This window comes from Danio rerio, chromosome 4, assembly GCF_052040795.2.
Source record: "Danio rerio strain M-AB ecotype USA chromosome 4, GRCz13ab, whole genome shotgun sequence".
NCBI classification, from domain to species: domain Eukaryota; kingdom Metazoa; phylum Chordata; class Actinopteri; order Cypriniformes; family Danionidae; genus Danio; species Danio rerio.
Genome location: NC_141024.2, coordinates 61,285,577 through 61,301,021, shown reverse-complemented (window position 1 = coordinate 61,301,021; position 15,445 = coordinate 61,285,577). Strand labels below are relative to the sequence as shown.

The 15,445-nt window shown below is 42.0% G+C and overlaps 1 protein-coding gene and 4 non-coding genes across 5 annotated transcripts in view; 3 read left to right on the top strand and 2 right to left on the bottom strand.

Moving 5' to 3' along the window:
* The window catches only part of znf1040 (zinc finger protein 1040), a 175,470-nt gene that overhangs the window by 76,851 nt on the left and 83,174 nt on the right, over positions 1-15,445 (top strand). The gene's annotated exons all lie outside the window — the stretch shown is intronic.
* On the bottom strand, positions 5,077-5,149 carry trnal-uaa (transfer RNA leucine (anticodon UAA)). Its single transcript has one exon. It is a non-coding gene; the product is annotated as a tRNA-Leu (tRNA).
* On the bottom strand, positions 6,174-6,246 carry trnaf-gaa (transfer RNA phenylalanine (anticodon GAA)). The gene has a single exon. It is a non-coding gene; the product is annotated as a tRNA-Phe (tRNA).
* trnal-uaa (transfer RNA leucine (anticodon UAA)) lies at positions 12,119-12,200 on the top strand. The gene has a single exon. It is a non-coding gene; the product is annotated as a tRNA-Leu (tRNA).
* On the top strand, positions 12,957-13,029 carry trnar-ucu (transfer RNA arginine (anticodon UCU)). Its single transcript has one exon. It is a non-coding gene; the product is annotated as a tRNA-Arg (tRNA).

The window sequence follows — 15,445 nt, the reverse complement described above, 5'->3', positions numbered from 1 at the left end:
CAAATAACTATATCTATAAATATTTCATTGATCAACATTTTAATTATATGTATACACTACATTTGCATACTATACAATTTTACCCCATAACTAATTATTTTTATATTTTCCAGTTTTTATAAACCACTTTTGTTTTATTGTCCCGGACAATCTTTCTCCCCCATACATACAACAAATAGGATCTCCGGCCGGCCGTCCCTTTTGCCCATGCGCAGTACACGCTTGAGCATAAAATGAACGCGTTAGGCTTTTTGGCCCTTTTGGCATTCCATAGCCATCATGGCGCAGCCCGGAAGATCAGCGAGACGAGACAAACACAAACACAGTTGAACAACAGGTAAGTGAATATGCTTCATGTAAGTGTTATGTATGCTTTGTAATAACGGATCGGATGTATTTTGGGATTATTAACTAGAAATGTGTGCGTGTTTGTCTGTATGTATGCGTTCCGGCAGCAGCGCGACTCCAGTGTGCACCCTGTGATCGGCTGATGGTGAGTATGGAGTACAGTGTTTTAATGGATGCGTGTGAAGGAAAAAAGTTTATATGTAGTTCTGCCACAGGCCAGTGACAATCTCCTTTGTCACAGCAACTAACATACATTTCCTGACTCCAGCATATATACACCACCGATCTTAACAGGTGGAGTTTTGGTGTAACGTCACTTGTCAGTCATTGTTCAGTCCTCCATTGGCCGCACCTTGGACATACTTCCTCTTTTTCTACGAATTATCTGCCCAACAACAAAGTATACATCTTTCTGTGTTCTGTGTTCAGTTTTAACACCTCTCTTCAGACAGGAAGTTTCTGCAGAGCTGAATTTAATTTTGGACCCCCATCTATCTACTTCTGCAAAAATGCTAATTAGTAGGGATGTAACGGTATCAGAATTTCACGGTTCGGTAATACCTCGGTATGAATGTCACGGTACGGTATTTATTGAATCATTTACAGGAAAAAAAAAACTTTTGAAAATACTCCAAAAAAGTGCCAAAAGTGTCAATGACATACAAATTAGCCATCTATCTGTAAGCTTTGAAACACTAACTTCAATTTTAATAACAAAAAATTATTAAACCATGTAAAAAAATAAAGTTTCAATTTAGTGTTGTTGAAAACTCACTACATTCAACATTTAATCACTCACTCACTTAGATAGAGATGGGTTTAAAGGAAAATTATCATATAAATATAATCTGGTAAAAGCTGGTATATCTGGGTATTTACAATGTCCCCTGCAACAGAAAAAAACCCTCTCATTTGGGACTGAGGTTTCTGGGACAAGAGAGATATGACTTGGCCCAGGTTGACAGCAGTGGGGTAACGTTGTGCATTGTCTTTCCCCCACTTGAGAAGACAAACCATGAGTGAGATAGAGATCTCTTTGCGGTACAAGCCAATGTCTGCATCAATCTGAACAGTGTGCTGTGTTTCTGCAGTCCCCATGACTGCTATTAGTCGTATTCCCCAACTTGCAGGCACGTGCACACATAGGGCTCAACCTGTGCAGTGCCCATGCCCTTTTTAGTCTTGGATAGAAAATGCCCTTCCAAAACGATCAAAAGTGCCCCCGCGACGCGACACAACCTCCGTCCAATCCAGCCCTTCAGTAGGCGCGCGACAACACCTCTCTTGAATATGCGTGCTCAACCCCCCCTCGGCGCTTTACAATATGCGCGCCACAACACAGCTGATCAGAACGCGCGCGACAGCACCGCTATTCAGCACGCGCGCGGCGACAACACCCGCTTTAGGTTCGATCATTTCCATCTTTTTTTCATCTCCGCTACTAGCAGCACACTCCATTTCCGCATTACTGGATCTGTAGCGACAACAGACCGCAAAGGATTATGGCCACGCCTGGGCTGATGGGAAATGTAGTTTTAGCTACGTCCCGTTCGCTTCATTCGCCTGAGCAAATTTTCTCAGAAGACCTATAGTTTTACCGAGTCATGCGACTTCGGTAATATCGAAAAAAATTAATATTGCGGTATGACGGTATTTACAATACCGTTACATCCCTACTAATTAGTATGCACAGCACTCACCCACAACATTAGAAGTTCAGTTAATATATGACCCTTACATGACCAATACCAATAAGTGTTTGATTAAAAGAAAAAAAGACAAAAATAATAAAAAACTGATTGCTATTTTACGACACAACCTACCCCAACTCTTAACCCAACCTCACAGTAACAAACCTCCATGTGAGTTTCATTGATTCAATGTCTTGTACATGGCACAGAATACAACCTATTGCAGTTTATTAAAATCACACCTACCCCAGCCCTAGGCCCAACCTCACAGTAACCCGCTATGTTTTATTCAATTTTACACCTACCCCAACCCTAAACGCAACCTCAGAGTAAGCAGTTTTAATTTTTTTTATTTTTATGAATGTCTACTACAGCTACATCAATCGCAAACCCAGCCTACGTGTGGCATAACTGCCGACCCCTTAGAGGTCATCCAGCCAACTTGCAGTGTAATCTCCTCCACTTGTAGGTCTCTGAGCTGCAGCAACACCTAAGTGCTCTGACACAGAGACACAAAAGACTTTTAACTTCCTCTTGGAGAGGAGAGAGTCTCCAACCCTGGATCTCAGGTCTTCTATGGAGGGACTGTCAGGAATCCTGTAAGAGCATCCCCTCCACACAACCTCTTGCCATAAAAAACAAAGCAGAATGTGTGGTGAAGGAACTCCGGGTTGACAGAGCCTTTTCCTTGCTTCAAGCAATGTGCTAACAAGGTGCTGAACAGAGTGGCACAAAGGATAGCGCTTATGACTATGGATCAGAAGATTCTCAGTTACGGAAACCAAGAAACTGTGTATGAGAGAATGCGTAAGTGTATGAGTGGCACTTGTTCAAGCGGAGCAGGGACGTGTCAGCGATCAGAAAGAACTGGAGTTTGTGCCAAGACTGGGTTTCAAAAGTGGCAATTTCCATATGGTCTAGCAGTCAGGATTCCTGATTTTCACCCAAGGGACCCGGGTTCGACTCCCGGTATGGGAAGGCTTAAGTACTTTTGCTCCTGTCCTTTTTGGCCAGCGGTCGGACTGCAGCTACCCTATAGGGTGTGGTTGTGGAACTGCTACGTAAGACTTCGATAGCTCAGTTGGTAGAGTGGAGGACTCTTAGGTCGCAGGTTCGATTCCAGCTCAAAGGATGTCTTTTGTGCTCAGAGCTGCTTTCTTGCCTTTGCAAAGATATCATCGGCACCACTGCTCGAAGTTCACCATGGAGGTGAAAAGGAAGTTCCCTGACCAGGAATCGAACTCGGGCCGCGGCGGTGAGAGCGCCGAATCCTAACTACTAGAGAACCAGGCTAGACCATCAAGCCTAGCTGTGGGCTTCCACCCAGGTGTGCTGCAGCTGCTCTGACAAAAATAACTCTAACATTTGCAACCTCCTCCTGGAGAAGAGAAAGTCTCAGAGCCTGGATCACAGTTCTTCTTGGGAGGGACTGTCACATGCTCTGTGTTAGAGCATCCTATCGACACCACAACTTGCCATGACAAGAAAGCACAGCAAGCGTTGAAGGAACTGCATGTTGACCGAGCCGTGTCCTCTTTCCAAGCAGCAAGCTAATGAGCACTGCAGACGCACACTGGGCCAGTGGCGCATACTGCCACCTGTAATTCGTGGTTATTCTTGGTTACACCGGCCAATCACGGTCCGAGTTGGAACCAAGATTTTTTTAAATTCTTGGTTACGGCAGCCAATCATGTTCCGAGTTACAATGAACGCTATGGCCAATCAGAGCCCTTATAACATTCATGATTTGTACTGTATTAACAGATTTCGTTGTGGATTAATTCGGACAACAATTACAAAGTAAGTATTTTTATAACAAGTTGGTTTAAATGAATAACCATTACAGTAACATTAATTACAACAACACAATTATTATATGATTGTTATAGATGTTATATGACGTTGTTTGTTAAGATTAATGTTAGCCGAACAAGCACACTGTACAGTTTTACTACAAACATTTTAAAGCAGTTATTATACATTACTTCACTTTATATTGTCATTTACAACCATAGTTACAATAATGCCCGTGCATTGTTCTCACACATTAATGAATCACTTCACTAATAATAAATATAAGGCTCAATTCATCAGTCATTAATTATAAACAAATAGTATAATAACGCTCACATATCACTACATCACTCATCATAAACTTATCTAATAATGCTCACGCATAATACATCACTAATCATAAAGCATAAAACAATATGGATCACGCATGATTGCATCACTAATAATAAACCAATAATATAAGGGTCACAATTTAATCCATCACTAATAATAATAACATTATTATTAGTGATGGATTGATGTGTGACCCTTATATTGTTGGTTTATTATTAGTGATGCATTCATGCATGATCCATATTAATTAATTAATAACTGCATTAAAATGTTTGTAGTAAAACTTTAAAGAGTGCTTGGTCGGCTAACATTAATCTTACCAAATAACGTTATAAAACATCTATAACAATCATATAATAATTATGTTGTAGTAATTAACGTTACTGTAATGGTTATTCATTTAAACCACCTTGTTAAAAAAATACTTTGCAATTGGTGTCCGAATTAATCCGTGACGAAATCTTTTATTACAGTACAAATCATGGATGGTATAAAGGCTCTGATTGGCCATAGCGTTCATTGTAACTCGGAACACGATTGGCTGCCTTAACCAAGAATAGGGTGAATCTTGGTTCCAGCTCACAAAGTGATTGGCCGGTGTGACCAAGAATAACCACGACTTACAGGTGGCAGTATGAGCTAACCGGCCACTTACTGCCAAGCTTAATAAAAGTCTTCCAGTTGGTGCTGCACGGGCTAGAGAAAAAAAAATTAAAAAAAAAAAAAAAATTAGAAAACGGCCTTGCCAGAAAGTAGCAGGATGTCAATACAAGGCGGTGGCAATGTGCATTGATTTCTGAGTGACTCGTCATTCGGCATGCAGGGCTCCTCACACGTTTACTGGAGCAGGACCAGGTAGGGCCTTCAGTCACCTGCCCCTTGTGCACAAAGTAGAACAACAGCACTGTTTTGCCAAAACCTGGGATCGAACCAGGTACCTTTAGATCTTAAGTCTAACGCTCTCCCAACTGAGCTATTTCGGCTTCCCTTTCACAAGTATCCTGCAGCATTCATGTCTGTGAGACTAAGCAGAATCCTGAAATGTTTGCTAAAAAGCTCAGAGTAACTGTCATTTTCCGGCCTTCAAGAGATAAGAATGCTATTCCAGCTTTTTTTGTGCGGTGCTGGTAAAAAAACAGGGTCCCACCGAAATTTGAACTCGGATCGCTGGATTCAGAGTCCAGAGTGCTAACCATTACACCATGGAACTTCAAGTCTTCTGATTGGTGCTGCCCGGGCTAAAGAGAAAAAAATGTAAAAAAATAAAATAAATAAATAAAAAAAAACGGCCTTGCCAGAAAGTAGCAGAATGTCAATACAAGGCAGTGCCAATGTGCATTGATTTCTGAGTAACTCGTCATTCGGCATGCAGGGCTCCTCAGAGGTTTACTGGAGCAGGACCAGGTAGGGCCTTCAAAAGAAAAGCGCACTATTTCAGGCATTTTGACGACTAAACGGCAGGCAGGGCAAAGAGGCCACCACAGAGCAAATGTGATCTTTTTTTTCTATTTTGACCACGTCAAAAATCGCTAATTTTTAATTGCTCTGAGGGGAATTGGCTCAAATGGTTAAGCTCTCGCTTTGCATGCGAGAAGTAACGGGAACAATGACTGCATTCTCCACCTCTGTTTTCATGCCTTTTTACATTGGCTTTTATTGCAAAGCTGGTGGCACCTTGAGGATTTAAAGCGAAACTACTTACGTCAGCTTTGCCGGTTTCCGTGTAGTACATATCATTACAACCCTTCAGAAGCCCTATCAAGTCAAAGTTTTCATTTATTCAGCAGCGTGTCCGCAGTGGGACATCAAAGCGCTAAATACATAGCCTTATAGAGTGCTGTCGATCAGGCCATTGGAATCATCGCCAGAAGCAACGTGACCATCTGGGAGGAATATAGCGTTTTGGTCAAGCGGAAGCAGGTGGACTTAAGGGTGAAGCAGCTAGGCTTTTTGGGTGACTTTCAGTCACCTGACCCTTGTGCACAAAATAGAACAACATCACTGTTTTGCCGAAACCCAGGATCGAACCAGGGACCTTTAGATCTTCAGTCTAACGCTCTCCCAACTGAGCTATTTCAGCTGCCGTTTCATAGTTTTTCTGCAGCATAGACGTGTGTAAGACCGAGCAGAGCCCTTAAATGCATCTGAGGCCTAAGAGAGTAAGAGCTTGGCCAGTACAGGGATCGAATCCACAACCTTGCCGTTATTAGCACCATAGTCTAACCAGCTGAGCTAACCGGCCACTTCCTGCCTAAAGCACTAGAAAGCCCAGAGTAACTGTCATTCCCTGGCCTTCAAGAGGTTAACATTCTATTCCAGCTTTTTTTGTGCGGTGCTGGCAAAATAACAGGTCCCACTGAAATTTGAACTCAGATCGCTGGATTCAGAGTCCAGAGTGGTCACCATTACACCATGGAACCTCAAGCTTGTTGTGTGGTGCTGTCAGAGCTGTAGGGAATGAATTAAAAAAAAAACAGCCTTGCAGGAAAGTAGCAGAATGTCAATCCAAGGTGGTGCCAATGTGCATTGATTTCTGAGTAACTGAGTCATTCTGAGTCATTCGGCATGCAGGGCTCCTCACACGTTTACTGGAGCAGGAATAGGTAGGGCCTTCAAAAGAAAAGCGCGCTATTCCAGGCAATTTGACGACTAAACGGCGGGCAGGGCAAAGAGGCCACCACAGAGCAGATGTGATCTTTTATTTTTTATTTTTGACCACACCAAAAACTACCGATTTTAATTTTTCCAAGGGGAATTAGCTCAAATGGTAGAGCGCTCGCTTAGCATAGGAAGGGGTCCAATCATCTCGCTCACTCGCAAGCGAACAAGCCGCAAAAAAATGGAAAAATGCGACAAATTTCGCTTGCAGTAGTGTTCGTGGCTTTGTGACTGTGCATAATGTGGTATTTTGGTTGCATATTGCATGTCCCTCTAAATGTCATTTTTTGCGTGCTGGATTCGAACACACAATCTGTGTAACACAATATCCAATCAGTGTCGGTTTCAGCGGAGCCAATCAGCTGCGCTCTTATTGAAATTTTATTGACGTAACACAGGCAATTATATTGATATTACTATTATTATGTGGATATTGTTCTTAAAAAGCATATTACGTTAATTAAAAATGAATGAAAATGTTTCACTTAAACATATGTATGCATGTTTATGTATATATAAGTATATTATATATATTTATGTATTAATATATAAATATATACTATACTATATATATATATATATATATATATATAATATATATGTATATATTAATATATGTTATATTTCTTTATGTAATAACTTTAAATGAATGCACACAAAAACAAGTAATATGCAAAATGGTTTATTAAAATGAATACAAATATTAAAATCGCAAAACAATTTAAAAAATGTAAAAAACAAAATAAAAAACATATCTTAATATATAAACTATATAATATACAATAAATAAAAACAATACAATATATATTTATTTATTATGCACATATAATATATTAAAACAATACTATTTATAAATATATTTATTTATTACACACATTATATAAAAACAACTCTTTATATATATATATTTATTTTTATATACACAATATATTAAACAATAATATAAATAAATAAAACGCAAGAGTGGGGGCACATAATATATAAAATATAGTATTTAAGCAATGTATAAAATGTTATTTTTTAAAGAAATATAAATATATTTTTACATAAAATACACACAAATATTAAATAAGTACACACAAGACAAAATAAGAGTGGGCCTATAAGTGCCACTTTAAAATGCTAAATATTAACACACAATAATTAAATAAAATGAGAGAGAGAGAGAGCACCCATGTAACATTTACAAAAATATATACAGCAATTTGTCCTTTATTCTGAAGCTGGAGTTTGTCCTTTATTTTGCTGGCGCTGTTCTGCCAACCAGTTCTCTAAGGATTTGCCATTTGAAATTTGCAGGCAAAATGTGGCATTACCAAATCGGCTATGGCCAACCTCCTTAGTCTTTGGTTGCCCACATTTGCTGCAAACATTAAAAGTAACTGCACGCACATACTTCCTTTTGTGGACTCTACTTTCCTTCTCCTGTTCCCGTGCAGGTGCAGGTGCAGGTGGAGGAACAGCAGGTGCAGGTGGAGGAACAGCAGGTGCAGGTGGAGCAGGTGCAGGTAGAGGAACAGCAGGTGCAGGTGAAGCTGGGACTGCACTGGATGTTGGTGCATCAAATGATGGAATCACCATTGACACACTCATGTCTGGGTTAAAAACAAGTGTGCCAAACAATGATCCAGGTCCTGAAATGGGCTGCACAACACCTGGTGCTGTGGGGGGTGGTGCAATGGGGCACACCGTGCTGGGGGTCGGTGGAAAGGAGCACACCGTGGTGGGGGCAGACACAATGGGGCGCACCGTGGTGGGGGCCGGCGCAATAGGGCGCACTGTGGTGGAGGCTGGTATGATGGGGAACACTGTGGTGGAGGCTGGCGAGGTGGGGCGCACTGGGGTGAAGGTCGGTGTGACAAGGCACACCATGGTAGGGGCCGGTGCAATGTGGCAGACTGTGGTGGGGGTTGGCGCGATGGGGCATTCCGTCATGGGGGCCGGTGGAAAGGAGCACACCGTGGTGGCATCCGGCAGGAAGGAGCAAACTGTGGTGGTTGCAGAAGCAGACTTTCGACCAGGTCGAAGAAGAGGTGCCTGTCCTTTTTTATTTGGAGGAAAGACAAACTGGTGTTTGGGGCCTGATGTTGATGGTGCCTCGTCCAATTTTTCCCTCGGCAAAGGAAGCTGCGTATCTGCCACAGCAATTGGATCAAGTGGAGTCAGTCCCTGAGTGAGTACACTCATTTCCTGATCCTTTTGCCTCCGTTGAAACCTGATTATAAATGATATGTATTATTCATATATATTAATTTAGAAGTATTCAGGTAATTTAAAGAAAATAATGTGCTTTGGTTACCACTGAATAAGCGTCTTCTGGTTTAGCTCAAAAAGCTGGATCACTGTTTTATCCATCAGCCTGCGACTGCCAAGCACCAGATCCCGGATGTGGTGGTAATCGGTCAGTATTTTTGACCACCTGGGCGTGCGAACACCAGCCTTCTTGGAAGTGGACTTGTGTACGGCACACAGCTTTGTACAAATGGCCTCAACCAAGCGGCTGGTGCTAGGCCACTGTGCTGGACCCCCAGGATGTCCAATCAGACAGCGCTTGACGCTCTCCACACCTGGAGTGACTCCGGAGCGATTCGGTGCCTTAAAGCGCCCATGTGTCAGCTGAGGCTGATGTCGAGGCTGGTAGTTGATGCGCTGTTTATCAACATCCAGGAGAGCTGTCCACAGCTGGATGGCCTCTGTCACCTGCAGGTCAGTGAGGTAAGGAGCCACACGAAGACCTACCAAATAAGCAGCCAGATCCTGGACCTTGTCCCACCCAGCAATGCCATCAGGTCCAATGACAACTCCCTGGTAAATACAGAATAAATTTAGTATATGTGGAATAAAAAAAGACTAAATAAAATTAAGTTCCTAATATATCTTACCTGAGCCTCAACAGAGAGACTGTCTCCAGACTTGGATGGCTCTAACGGCACTGAGGGGGCTGGGCTAGGAAGCTGTCCTTCTCCACCAGCTGATGTGGACGGCTCAGCCAGTGATGCTGGGGACTGAGGCAGAGGCGAAGATGAGGGGCTGTTTCTGAGATCACAGCAGGGGTCATCCTCATACAGCACTGGAACTGTGATGTCCTCCATGATCTCCTCCTCAAACCCATCATCTTGTAGATCCTCGTCATGTACTTCCTCCACCAGCCTGTCTTCCTCCTCTGGGTTCTGGAGCACCGGAGTCAGGGTTTTGCCGGTCTGGCTGTAAAGGTGCTCCATTCCCAGCAATTCACCTTAAAAAAATAAAACAATAAAAAAAATATATTAAATAAAACTAATGATAAAATAAACATTTAGATTACCATTTTGTGTAGTACATTAAAAGCGTAATGAATAACTTCCATAACAACTAATTAATGGATTTCTTGCCTGTATATGCTCCAGGAGGGTGATAGCGGTTATCCCAGGGCTTGCGTCCTGAGACATATCTTTTGGTGGACAATGAGCATTGTGTTTTTTCTCTCTCTCTCCCTGCAGGTAACTGTGTCCACCTGGTAGCAATCATTGGATCTTTCTAGAGAGGAGAGAGAGTATTTAACCTGAGCTGCACTTCAAACCAGTGTTGGTGGTGTCAAGTGCAGTGGCTGAGCTTTTCTCCAAATTCAGACCTGACTCATGAGGTGAACGGATCAATTCTTTTTCCGGCTCTAAATGCGTATGATTGGCCCATGAGGAACGAATGACTCAAACCCGATAGAGGACTCGAGAGATGAACAGATCAATTCTTTTTTTCGGCTCTAAACGCGTATTATTGGCCCGTGAGGAACGAATGGCTCAGACCCGATAGAGGACTCGAGAGATGAACGGATCAAATATTTTTCCTGCTCTAAACGCGTATGATTGGCCCGTAATGAACGAGTGACTCAGACCCAATAGAGGACTCGAGAGGTGAACGGATCAAATCTTTTTCGGCTCTAAACACATATGATTGGTTTCTGCCTTTCCGCGATGAACGACACGAAATGTGATGAAAACTTGAAATAACGATACCACCTGCACAAATGTACGCACGCGCAAATTAACAAATCACTCCCTGAGAGGACTTGTAGTTCCCAAATCATATTGAAGATTCGTTTAAAATGAACGAAATGTTCATGATCGACCCATTACTAAACCTGGTTAGATACCTGCTCCAGTCGGGGATTGAACCTTGTAATCTACCCAAAGTGTTATTTATGGACATATTTCTTGAACCAGTACTGTTATATATGCATTGAGTAGTTTCTGGTGGGGAAAAAATACAAAATATAACCTTAATTTCGCTTCTTTCTTTCTCAATTTCTCAAATTTTCTTATTTTTCTTGTGCTTTTTTCTTCCCCTTCCAAAACAGACTATTGTTCCCCAGCTTTAGCGGAGTCGGTAGAGGGTCCAGGGTTCAAGTCCGTGTTCGGGCATGAGAGACTCTTTGTGGAGCCACAGCTTTTGCCGTTGAGCTATCGCTTGCTGAAAGTTTCATCTGAATGCACAACACGTGTACTAGGCATGAGGCCATGGGAGAACAGGCAGTCTTGTAGTCATGCCTGAGTGGTTAAGGCGATCGACTAGAAATCCGTTGGGGTATTCTCCCGCAGGTTCAAGTCCTGCCAACTATACCCACATCCTGTTCCTTTTTAAAATTGCAGCAGTCATCAATTGTTTGCATTTCCATTGTTTCTTGGGAAAAGCGTTGTGCTGGTAGGAGGAGAAAAACAACAGCGTGTTCTCACTGAACAGAAAGGGGCATATCACAGGGATGAACATACCACACAAGGGTCACGACGGCTGTCCCGTACCTTGCTGTGATCGTATAGTGGTTAGTACTCTGCATTGTGGCCGCAGCAACCCCGGTTCGTATCCGGGTCACGGCAGGTTTTTCAAGGTGGCTTTGGCGTTGCACTCTGTGTTGCCATCCGTAATCTCAAGCCACCTTTTAGAACAGGCTGGAGCCTGCAACATCTACAACAACCATAAACCCAACCTTAAAGTAATCTGTTGTGTTTTAGCAACATCCACACCAACCATAAGCTTAAAACCCCATCTCACGGTAAACTTTAGAGTTCTGTAAAGGTCTGCGCCGACCACAACCCTAAACCTTGCCTACTTGTTAATTGCTGTTGTAGAGCCTGGATAGCTCAGTCGGTGGAGCATCAGACTTTTAATCTGAGGGTCCAGGGTTCAAGTCCATGTTCGGGCGTGTAAGGCTCATTTTGTGGAGCCACAGCTTTTGCCCTTGAGCTATCACTTGCTGAAAGTTTCATCTGGATGCACAATACGTGTACTAGGCATGAAGACATGGCAGTTCAGACAGTCTTGTAGTCGTGGCCGAGTGGTTAAGGTGATGGACTTAAAATCCATCGGGGTCTCCCTGCGCAGGTTTAAATCCTGCCGACTACGTCCTCTCCCTTTTTAAAATTGCAGCAGTCATCAATTGTTTGCATTTCCATTGTTTCTTGGGAAAAGCGTTGTGCTGGTAGGAGGAGAAAAACAACAGCGTTCTCAATGAACAGAAAGGGGCATATCACAGGGAGGAACATACCACACAAGGGCCACATCGGCTGTCCAGTAGCTTGCCGTGATCGTATAGTGGTTAGTATTCTGCGTTGTGGCCGCAGCAACCGCGGTTCGAATCCGGGTCTTGGCAGGTTTTTCAAGGTGGCTTTAGCGTTGCACTCTGTGTTGCCATCCATTATCTCCAGCCACCTTTTAGTGCAGGCTGTGCTAATGGCACGTCCTGAATGTTTACGTTTCCTAAAGTGTGGAAGACTAGGGATTCGATATGAGAAACAGGATCTTTGATGCCAGCACCCTGTGTAGATAAGTACTGATCAAGTCATGCTTCTAAGGCATGGAAGGAATCTTTTCAATTGTTGAGTGTCCATTCATTGCCACATCAGCAGAAAGACCTTCTGCAGTTATCATTGATCTATTTAATGTCTCCTACATGACATGGAGTCTAAACTATTGTGTTGTACTGATGTCTACATCTACAACAACCATAAACCCAACCTTAAAGTAACCTGTCGTGTTTTAGCAACATCCACACCAACCATAAGCTTAAAAACCCCATCTCACGGTAAACTTTAGAGTTCTGTAAAGGTCTGCGCCGACCACAACCCTAAAGCTTGCCTACTTGTAAATTATTGTTGTAGAGCCTGGATAGCTCAGTCGGTAGAGCATCAGACTTCTAATCTGAGGGTCCAGGGTTCAAGTCACTGTTCGGGCGTGTAAGGCTCATTTTGTGGAGCCACAGCTTTTGCCCTTGAGCTATCGCTTGATGAAAGTTTCATCTGGATGCACAATACGTGTACTAGGCATATGCATGGCAGTACAGGCAGTTTTGTAGTTGTGGTTGAGTGGTTAAGGCGAAGGACTAGAAATCAATTGGTGTTTCCCCATGCAGGTTTGAATCCTGGTGACTACGTCATCTTCCTTGTTAAAATAGCAACAGTCGGAGACTTTCGGTGGTGCAATAGAGATGGCACATGCTTAATAGTTAAGCCCTGTCTTATTTTTTAAATAAATCTCGAGTCAAGTAAATAGTTCTAATATAAGAAGAGTTTTCAGAATGAGTACGTCAACGAGATATGAGTACATCTAAAAATGAAAATAAAAAGAGAAGACAGAAAATGATCACTTAGCCATGCTGTACAAGCTAAAGCTAATGTTAACCTACGTGCACCTTAACTTTCTTAAGTGATGGACGAACTGAAATTGTTGAGAAGAGAAAATCAAGACGGGCATAAACAAACACAAACATCACTGACAAAATTGAAGACTTCAGTTCAGGACCTGAAATGCAAAATAAACGGTTAGAAGAGTGAATTGAAGAGACCAAGGAACGTATCGGAGTTGCTGAGGAGATCGGGATGAGGCATGAAACGGCGCTGCGACACCTGCTGGAACAAGAGGCGGATCTCACAGAAAGATGCAAAGACTTACAAAATAGACTTCGCCAAAATAATTTGAGAATATAACAAGTACCCAAGGGCTGCGAAGGAGAAATCACAGTGGAATTTGTGGTAAGTTTGCTTACCACTGTTCTACAACTGCCTCAAGAATTGGACATAGAGATTGAAAGAGCATATAGAGCCCTTGCAGCAAAACCCAAAGATCCCGCCGCACCCCCTAGATCAATAATAGTGAGATTCTTGGACTTTGCTGTTAAAGATGCAATCCTACGACAAGCCTTGTCACAGAAAAAGGTAATGTACAATGCAAATGGATCTACTTTGACAATGACTACTCGCCAGAGTAACAGAAGAAAAGAGCACAGGTGCGAGACGTTATGAAACAGCTCAGGACATAGAATGTGCGGGCGCAGTGTGTCTATCCAGCACAGATAAGGATCTAACTAGAGACGGGAGTAAAGACGTTCTCTACACTGGTAGCTGCTGCTCTGCAACTATGTGAGCTGGAAATTAAAGTCCGAGTGAATGAACGAGACAGACAAGCGAGAGAAATACTGAAAACAAGATGGTCAGTGCAAGGGAAAGGTGGACGTGGGATGGACACAGCATCACTGACGGATGCGGATCTCAAAGCGTTTCTGCAGAAGGACTGAAGAGTTGAAAATATGTAGACAATATAGATATTAAAAAGGATATTTCTCTCCAGAATGTGAGTAAACTCTGGTTGAAACATGGAAGAAAATGTTTATTTTTTTTATTTATTTTTGGTTTGTTTTTTGTTTTGTGAAGATACACGTGTCAAATGTTTTCTACCTTTATTATCGGGATAATTGACTTTATTTGAAACAGACGGATGTTTTTGCTGTGACTTTACAGACTCCTGGAGGCAGTCATGTTTCAAAACAGAATGGCTGCAAGCACTCAGTACACTTTTGATACCCCAGAGGGTCATTTGGCCTATGGGAGAAAACTGGGCCGAATGGATGTGTGGAAGCCTTGTTCATGTATATAGTTTATGTTCTCGTTTTTGTTCAAGTGAATTACTGCCCATTGACTGCCAAAGAATTTACCCATTTATTTTATTCTTTTTTTCTCCCTTTTACTTTTATTTTCTTTATTATTTTTGTTTCTTTTTATTGGAACTTAATGGATACATAACATTTATAAGTGTTATGACAAATTGAATGGAGGATGTAGTTTGTGTTAGTAATAATGTGAAAGGTCTGAGCAGCCCAATTAAAAGAAAGAAAATATTTAATCAGCTTAAAAAAATGCGATGTTCTATCGCACTTCTTCAAGAGACACACCTATCAGATGTGAAGCATTTAAAACTTAGAAGAGAGTGGGTGGACCAGGTTTATAATGCCTCATTTTCTAAAGGGAAGAAGAGAGGTGTAGCAATCATGTTTGCCAAGTCAGTCTTCTTTAATTTGGAGCAAATGTACAATGACAAAGAAGGAAGATATGTCAAGATATATGGTAGTTGGAGCAATTGCAGGCAAAAAAAAATACTATTCTAAACCTTCATGCACCCAATGAAGACCATACACAGTTTTTCAAGAATGTTTTCTCTCTATTAGTACAGAAAGGTGAGGGAATAAATTTAATAAGTGGAGACTTTAATTGTGTACTAGATAGTAAAATAGATAGGCTACCAGCGGAAAGGGGACCACAGGCAAAAAAGTAAAAGTTCTTTTAGGAATAATTAGAGAAATAGGATTAGTAGATGTG